This window comes from Galeopterus variegatus, unplaced genomic scaffold (assembly GCF_000696425.1).
Source record: "Galeopterus variegatus unplaced genomic scaffold, G_variegatus-3.0.2 Scaffold226, whole genome shotgun sequence".
Taxonomy (NCBI): domain Eukaryota; kingdom Metazoa; phylum Chordata; class Mammalia; order Dermoptera; family Cynocephalidae; genus Galeopterus; species Galeopterus variegatus.
Genome location: NW_007726337.1, coordinates 678,528 through 685,433, shown reverse-complemented (window position 1 = coordinate 685,433; position 6,906 = coordinate 678,528). Strand labels below are relative to the sequence as shown.

At 35.6% G+C, this 6,906-nt stretch overlaps 1 long non-coding RNA gene across 1 annotated transcript; it reads right to left on the bottom strand.

Moving 5' to 3' along the window:
- Positions 1–543: 543 nt before the first annotated feature.
- Positions 544–6,531, bottom strand: LOC103585254. The gene is made up of 3 exons (XR_550047.1): positions 6,405–6,531; positions 3,999–4,068; positions 544–628 (listed from the first exon to the last, which is right to left on the bottom strand). It is a non-coding gene; the product is annotated as an uncharacterized LOC103585254 (long non-coding RNA).
- Positions 6,532–6,906: the final 375 nt, after the last annotated feature.

Sequence of the window (6,906 nt, the reverse complement as noted above, 5' to 3'; positions counted from 1 at the left end):
TTTATTTATGCATAACAAATTACCTATAACTTAGTGACTTAAATCCAAACACACATATTATCTTACAGTTTCTCTGACTGGGGAATCCAGATGTAGATGCCCACCAAGTCCGAGGTATCAACGGAAGACTCAGTGGAAAAGAATAGTCTTCCAAGCTCACATGACTGTTGGTAACATTTAGGTCCCTGTCCCGGTTGAGAAGACTTCACTGCTGCAATATTCCAAACATATAAACAGTTAAAAAGAGAATAGAATAGATTACTCCTCAACTCATTCTATAAGCCAGTTTACAATGATACCACAACTAGACAAAGACATTACAAGAAAAAAACAATACAGGCAAATCCCATAGAGGCAAAAATCCTTAAGGAAATACTAGCAAAGCAAATTCTACAACATATTAAAGGATTATACACTACAACCAAGGGAATTTATCCCAAGAATGCAAGTTTGGTTAAGTATTAAACAAATTGGGTATAAAAGGGAACATTCTTAAGCTAAAAAGAGCATCCACAGAAAACTCACGTAACTTTGTGCATCTATCTTCAAAAGCTCACATTTTCCCAAAGATAAGAAATAATACAAAGGTGCCAACTCTCATCACTTCCATTCATCATTACTCTGGAGGCTGTAAATAGGTAATTTGGGCAAGAAAAATTAACACGAAGCACCCAGATTGGAAAAGAAGTCAAACTGCCTCTATTTGCAAATGATATGATTTTGTTTATATTTATCATTCTGTGTCTGGCTTATTTTACTTAACATAATGACCTCCACTTCCAGCTAGGTTGCTGCAAATAGCAGGAATTGGTTATTTATTGTGTAAATATAGAACATTTTCTTTCCTCATTAATCTGTTGATGGACACTTAGGTTGATTCTATATCTTGGCTGTGTGAATAGTGCTGCAATAAACATGGGTGCATTCTCATGAAAGTAGAGAGTAGAATAGTGCTAACCAGAAACTGGGAAGGCGGGTGGAGGATGGGAAGAGGTTGGGCAATGGATACAAAGTTACAATTACATGGGAGGAATAAATTCCAGTGTCCCAGTACACAGTAGTGTGACTATAGTTAACAATAATATATTGTATATTTCACAATAGCAACAAGAAAGGATTTTGAAATGTTCTCACCACAAAGAAATGATAAATATCAGAAGCGACAGATATGCTAATTATTCTAACTTGATTACTACATATTGTGTGCATGCACTGAAACATCACACTGTACCCCATAAACATGAACAATTATCATGTGTAAATTAAACATAAATAATTTAATGAAATTAAAAATAAACAAGGAAAGAATACCCTAAGGAATCTGCTAAAATATAATTAAAATGTCAAAAAAAATCAGCAAGGTTGTAGAATACATAGTCATTATTAAAAAATGCAATGATATTTCTATACTCTTATCAATTAAGAATCTAAAAATGAAAATAAGAAAAGAAATTAATTTAAACTAGAATCAAGAAAGAAAAATACTTACAAATAAATTTAAGAAAATAAGTGTAACATATGTACACTGAGAACTACATAAATTTTGAAAGTAATTAAAAGAAAGTAAAATTGAAAAAATGCCCCAAGTTCATTGATCAGAAGGCTTAACATTGTCAAAATGGCAATATTTTCCAAAGGAATTTACAGATTCAATGCAGTCCCTATTGAAAGCCCAGCTGTGTCATTTTTTTTTGTAGTAATTAACAAGCTAATTCTAAAATTCTTATAGAAATGCAAAAGATCTGGAATAGTCAAAAAAATCCTGAAAAAAAAAAAAGAACAAAGTTGGATACTTGATTCACACTTCATGACTTCAAAACTTAACTACAAAGTGTTAGTAAAAAACACATTGTGATACTGGTATAAGGACAGATATACAGGTCAATGGAATAGACTGTGGCCAAAAATCAACCCTTACATTTATGGTGAACTGATTTTACAAGGTTGCCAAGGCAATTCAATCAGGAAAACAATTTATTTCAACAAATATTGCTGGAACAAATGGATATACACATGTAAGTTGAACTCTTCCCTCACACCACATACATGATTGACTTAAAATGGATCACAGAGCAAAGCGCAAGAGCTAAAACTACAAAACCCATTGAAGAGAATATATGAATCAATCTTGGCAGACTTGGTTTAAACAATAGTTTTTATGATATGTCACCAAAAACACAAGTGGCAGAAAAAAATAGATATACTGAAATTAATCAGAATTAAAATTATTTGTGAATCAAAGTATATCATCAAAAAGTGAAAATGCAACCCAAAAGATGGGACAAAATATTTGCAAACTCTATAGCTGGTAAAGGTGTATTATCCAGAATATATAAAAGATTCTTACAACTCAAATAAAAAAGGCACATATCCCAATTAAAAATAGGTAAATTATTTGAATAGACATTTCTTCGAAGAAGCCATAGTCATGTCCAATAAACACATAAAAATATGCTCAATAGTTTTAGTCCTTAGGGAAATGCCAATCCAAACAACCATGAGATACACTTCACAAATCATGAGATACACTTCTTAAAGGCCTGTTGCTAAGTGAGAGAATCAAGTTTGAAAAGACTACATATTTCGTAATTCCATTTATATGTCACTCTGGAAGAGGCAAAACTATGGAGATAGTAAACACACTAGAGGTTAGCAAAGGCTTGGAAAACAGGAAGGTAAAATAGGCAAAATACAGGGGATTTTCTTAGGGCAGTGAAAATATTCCTTGTGACATACTAATAGTGGATACAAGATGTTTTTGAAATCCTAGAGAAATTTATAAAACAAAGAATAAACATAAATGTATACAAATTAAATATATGTATTTATGTGTGTGTGTATATGTATATATATATTTATATTTAGCAGGTTGGGGGAACCTCAGGAAGGACCCAGGAAGTAATGCTGACAAAATTATAGACCTGTATTACAAATGCATGAAATAACCTCACTGAAGGTAGTGGGGAAAATGGGGCTGACTCAAGTAACTCAGGAAATAAGTGGCAATTCTAAGTCTAAAGGACAAAGAAGATAGACTTAAGCAATTTATTTAATTATAAAGCTGTTCAGCATGGGGATATGGATTACCAATTCAGAAACCACTATGCATCTATTTTGGGATTGAATAATTAAGTTATTGGAGCCAATTTTCTCACTGTTCAGAGTAGGAGGCTATGTACAATTAAGTGGGAATGGGTAGACTGATCACATATTACTGGACTATATCATGTGCTGCTGGAGACACTAGTTGGAATTCACCTTAAACTTAATATAGGTATATATGGACACATGAAGAAATAGTTATAGAAATGTGCATAAGTGTGAGTAAGACACACAGATATATTTCTTTGCTCTGTCAGCTAAGGCTTGGAATGAACAGATGCCCCAGAAGTGATGAATACATCTGGTATCCAGATCTTAGTATCTAATACCACTCTCCAATAAAAGGAACCAAGTCTCCTTGAAGCAACTGTAGATAGCAATGTTGAACACAGAATGAACATCACTAGATTGAAGCACCTTGTAGTTCCAGAAAGTAAGAAAATGCTAAACAACAACACAACCCACCATCCAAACAAACAAAATCACATCAAAATAATGTAGATATTTCAAAATGTTACAGGAGCCAAAAGAAGGACTTTCCAGAGGTCAGCACTGGAACAATTTGAGCAATAAAATAAATAAGTACCAGAGTGTAAAATAAATATCCATGATTCCATACTGATATCGATAAATGAATCAATAAAAATAAAAAATGGTGGAGAATGCACAAATTATCCGTGCTAAAGAATTCCAAATATTTGTAGATTCTCTGTCCATAAGGAGGTGAAATATAACTCTCAATTTCTTAAGTATGTGTGTGCATAGTGACTATTCAAAAACTGCAACATGGAAAGGGAAAAAAGAGTAATTTGACAGTGAAAAAATATGATCAAAAATATTTCATCCAGGTGATCAAATTAATTTCAAAAGTGATAAATCGTGTTGATAGTACATACCCTTGATATGATCTGATGATAACGTCTTTTCCTGTCCATGGTCTTCCTCCCCAAAACACTTAAATCCAGTCTAATCGTGAGAAAAACATAACAGAAATTTCAAATGAGGGATGTCAGCGTCATCAGAAACAAGGAAAATTTGAGAAACTGTTACAGCCAAAAGGAGACTAAGCAGCCATGATATCTAAATGTGATGAGGTGTCCTCGATGAGATCGTGGAGTAGAAAATGAACATTAAGTGAAAAGTAAAGAAGTCTGAATAGTGCGTGAGTTTTAGTTAATCATATTGTATAATACTATTTCATTAATTGTGACAAATTTCCCACACTAATGTAAAAGGTCACTAATATGAGAAACTGTTTTGAGGGTATACAGAAATCGTCTGTACTATATTCGTTTTTGCAATTGTTCTATAAATCTAAAACTATTTTTAATTTTAAAAAGTTTATTTATTTAAAATCACTGTTGACCTTAAAAAACAGAACATTAGCAACAATGTTGATGCCTCCTAAGCACATTGCCCCAATTTCATAGTCCTCTTTACTCAGTTACTTTGAATTCTCTATTTGTCCCTTATTTTTCTTTATTTTTCTCTCTAAGTTTATATTTCTAAATAATATACTGTTCAGTTTGTTTTGCCTTCAAACATATAGAAATGTGTCTCTAAATTAATCCATATCTCTAGTTTAATTATAAGAAGCCATCCCACAAATCCAAATTGTAGGAAATTCTACAAAATACTTGACCAATACTTTTCAAAAGGGTCAAGGACATGAAAAACAAGTGAAGACTGAGAAACTGTTGCAGATTGGACAGGACCTCATGTAGGAAGAAGACCCAAAGATGGCACCCAACGATCCCCACCTCTTGGTATACACAGCCTTGTATTCTAATGAACTCCCTGTAAGTGTGGGCAGAACAATGACTTGTCTGAAACAACAGAGTAATGCAAATATGATGGGATGTCATCTGGATGATTATGTTACATAAGATCGTGATTTCTGTCTTGCTAACAAACTCTCTCCCCTAATGACTTTAATGAAGCATCTGTCATGGGAGAAGCCAACATGGCAAGGAACTGAGTGCAGCCTCTGATCAACAGCCAGCAAGGAACTGAGGCCCTGGTCCAACACCCTGTTCTATAGTTTACAATTTACGTTTACAGCAAATCCAAGCCTTCTTTCAAATATCACCATATCACTTTCCAAACAGTGTGAGTACATTTTAATAAAAATGTTACATATATAGCATATATAACATAATACTTACACATATATGATACTTAATGTAATAAATATATGATATATATGTAAATATGCATAATCAAATACATGTTTTTCTTATTATTTTCAACCAGCTCATATCTGCTAGACCAATTAACAATAGGAAAAGTAAAAGTATTTTTTTCTATAGAACTACTAAAAAAAGTGTAAAAATATAACTGATATATTAAAAAAGGAGAGAAATGGAATTATATAAATTATTCAATTAAAACCACACAAAACAGAAAGAGCAAATACAAAAATAGGAGCAAAAACATAGACAGCAAATACAAAACAGTAACTGGCATGGTTGATATTAATCCAATTACATCAATAATCACTGCATGTCAATGTTCTAAATGCACCAATTAAAATCACAGACTGTCAGAGTATATGGGGGGCAAAAAAGGACCCAAATACATGTTGTCTACAAAAAACCCACTTTAAATATGAAAACACATAAATTATCCACAAATGGATGGAACAAAACATACCTTTCAGTTTTAGAAAGGAAGGAAGAGTGAAAAGCAATCATCTAAGTTTCGACTTTATGAATCTAGAGAAAGAAGAGAAATTAAATGCAAAGTAGGCATAAGAAATTATATGGTAAAGACAGTAAAAACAAAGTAAAAGATAGAGCAACTGGATTTTTCAAACGAATATTGGAAGCTTAATAGTTCCCAGAACAGAGAAGTCCAAAATTAATAAGGAATACACGACACCCCAGACAGAATCCTTGCTGAAGCGCATGCAGAGGTGTCTCCCTCCAGAAATGAGGAGATGCTATTCTTTAGAAATGATTAACCAAACGCATACAATGTGCGGCAGTTCCCTTTGTTTTACAAAGAGCAATACTTTAAATATGAATAATTCACCAATAGGAAATTTAGGTATTGCTACAAATAAAATGTATAAGGGAATATGTCATAGAAGAACTTCAAAATGCACGATACACTCTGTCACGCGAGAAAATTGTACGGTTTGTATTAGGTTATCAAAGAACACGTAAGAGGACAGGCAGACACAGACGTATGAACTTGTGCATGGATGCGGAGAAACGCCCCGTGAAGGCCAGCCCGCTGCCCACCGCCCGCCTCGGCCCACCGACTCCAGTGCCTACCTCAGGGCCCGCTGCCCGCCTCACCTGCGCGGCCCCCTGGAGCCCCTTCTCTGCGCAGCCGCGGAGACGCGCGCTCTCGCCCCGTCACCCGCAGTTTCCTGTTAGGCTGCTCTCAGAAGCTGCTTGCGGACAGTAGGTGGCGTCCTGGGCCTGCCGCTCTGAATTTTCTAGTGCACGGATGCCACATACACCTGAGAAATGTCTGAGGGACTCAAGGTGGGTGGGTGTCTGAGCGATGGGGGATGGGAGGCGAACAGAAGTATCCAAGGTCCCTGAGCCTGCCCACCCATCAGCCTGGGGGTCCTCCCTGCCCCTCTCTACCCTCCCTTCTCCCCAGACACAACCTCTCCTGGTAATGCCCAGGGACCTCCCCAGTGGACAGGGAAAGTCCTCAGTCCTTCTGTCTTCCCGGCAGGCAGACCTCGTGGGCTGGGGTGAGGATTCCAGGAACAAGACCCCGACACTCAAAGCCCCTCCACGTAGAACGCACGCCTGTGCAGCTGTCCCTGCGTCACTTCCTGCCTGT